The sequence below is a fragment of the Idiotropiscis lumnitzeri genome, chromosome 22 (assembly GCF_059441095.1).
Source record: "Idiotropiscis lumnitzeri isolate Australia: NSW breed Sydney's pygmy pipehorse chromosome 22, RoL_Ilum_1.0, whole genome shotgun sequence".
Classification (NCBI taxonomy): domain Eukaryota; kingdom Metazoa; phylum Chordata; class Actinopteri; order Syngnathiformes; family Syngnathidae; genus Idiotropiscis; species Idiotropiscis lumnitzeri.
Genome location: NC_142412.1, coordinates 55,001 through 57,500, shown reverse-complemented (window position 1 = coordinate 57,500; position 2,500 = coordinate 55,001).

Below are 2,500 nucleotides of genomic sequence, written 5' to 3'. Positions count from 1 at the left end.
CTCCAGTGAGGGAGCTTGAGCTGGTCTTTTGATGACCTCTCGTGCTTCTCACTCTCATTCAACACTGGTATATCAGCCACTTCGCCTCCCGCTCTGTTCCACAGGGTCTGCCAGCCCCCGTCCCGGATTCGATCCCTTGCCATCTCTCTAACCAGCCAATCATCGGACCCGGCCATACTCCAAGTTCTCCTGACTTGGATCCTGGGCACTGCCTTTTCCAGCCTAGGCAATCCCAGGCCACCATCTCTGTTCCTCACGTAGAGGATGCCATTGCACGTGGACTGTGCAATGTTCAGCCAGTCTTTCACCGTCCTCCTTATTGCTCTATCCACTCGGGCCAATCTGGTCGCTGACACTCCACTCATATCGGCTTGGAACATGACCTTGGGGAGCAAATATAGCTTTAATAGGTTGATTCTATGGTGAGGCTTTAGTGGGGCCTTTTTCACTTTAACCAGCATATCTTCCACCATGGCCAACAGATCGGCTGGGACGATCCCGTCCCTCGGCCCCACCATCACCCCCAAATATTTAATCACATTTCCGTCCTCTATTAACCTCAACGGTGTGCCTTCAAGTCGCCATTCTGTTTTTGTCTCAACGACTCCTTTGTTAATCCAGAACCCGCTACACTTTCTTGGTTGCACTGCTAAGCCAGTAAGCCTGCAGAATTCTTCCACCAATTTCAGATTCGCTCTCATGCCCCCTTCCGAACCACTTAGTAAAACCAGGTCATCAGCAAATGCCAGCGTGGTGAGCTTCCGCTCCCCCCAGATTAGCCCAGAGCCAGCCACTTCGAGCGTATGGATGAGAGGGTCCATTGCGATGTTGAAGAGCAGAGGGGACAGAGGGTCTCCTTGCTTGACTCCAACCATCATCTTTATAGGCGGGGTCGTGGCCCTTCCACAGCCTACCCTGGTCGAGCAGTCCACATAGGAGTCCCGGATCAACCCCACAACATGATTGTCGACTCCCTTATGTCTCAGAGCACACAGGATATGCTCATGTGAGACGGAGTCAAAGGCCTTCGCAAAGTCGATGAAGACCACCGCCAACTGGTCATCACCTCCCTTCGCCTTCTTTACTATCCGGTCCAGAACCATCAAATTCTCGCCACATCCCTCTGCCGCTATCAAGAAGCCCCTTTGTCTTGGATGTATGGGGCAAGCCTTCGCTAGTCGCATCGCGATTATTCTGGTGAATAATCTCATCACCAATGACCCAATGGTGACCGGTCTCCATCCCGTTACAAGGCTCAGTTCTTTCTCGTCCAATGACTTCGGCAGCAGCTTGGTGCGACATTCCTTGAAGGCCTTTGGTATAGTTCCCTTTATCAACCATGTGGTGAACAGCCTCGCCAGTTGCTTCCCGCTCCTGTCCCAGCCCAGCAAGGCCCTCTTACTGATCCTGTCTGGTCCCGGAGCTGAGCTTGTTGACATCCCAGCCAGATTGGATCTAACTTCGCCCGACAGGATGGGTTTGTGGAAGTACGCATTATCCGTCCGTCCCGCCGCTTGGAATCGTCCGAGTCCCAGGAAGGGTCTAATTCGTTCCCACTTGTCTTTGTAATATTCTTGGACTACTTCCAGCGGTAGCAAACATTCACTGACCTGACCGCCTGTTAAGATAAGGTCTACCAGGCTGGACCTATCATTGTCATATAGGAACTGGACCCTCCTGTATCTGTCCTTCTTCAGTTTTCTTTTAGGCGAAGTCAATTTGCATCTCCTCCTGCTACTCCCCGTTCTCATGCGCTTCCAGCCATCCTTTTTCGCCCTCCGTCCTTCGCCTGCCAGGCTAATTAGATCCGACGCCGAAGTTTCGATCAGCCCAGGCTCCTGATCTACGTCTCTGACTAGAGCGGCCATGGCCCCAATCTCATCTTTCCCTTCCGTATCCGTCTCTTTTACCAGCGCTATTCTCAGTTTAACACTGGCCCCCTCCACCAATGGGGTGTCATCGCTTGGCTTCTTTTCCTCCACCTCCAGGGTCGGATGAGCATTAAGGCCACAACCTGCCGTTCCCCTATGCAGGATCCTCCATTTGCTCCTCACCTGCTCTGCCGTTCTGCCTCCTCCCATCACTTTCGCAACCAGCCGATATGTATTCATGCTTTTTCCGTTCAACGATACCAAGTCCCACAATGTACAAGCTTCTTGAGAGGACCATAGCTTAGAGTTCTTGAAGCGCTCTCCATCCTTCCTCTTTATCTTTGATTTCTCCGCATTCCACAGTAGTGGGTGCGCCAGTCTCTTGTGTTGCGATAAACCCAATTTCTTTGCAAAACTCTTTCCACAGGTTCTGCATCCGTGGCTCAGTCCATGAACTGTATTTCTACTATTATTACACTTAGGTACGTGACAAGCTATGGCGTGGGCATTAGCGGCCATCTTCCCGCATTTGCTGCACTTGTACCATACGGTTTTCCTCCCATGCCTTGACTTCAAGTGCCTATCAAGCGTCCACACGCCCATTACCAACATGCCGCACCAGTCACAAG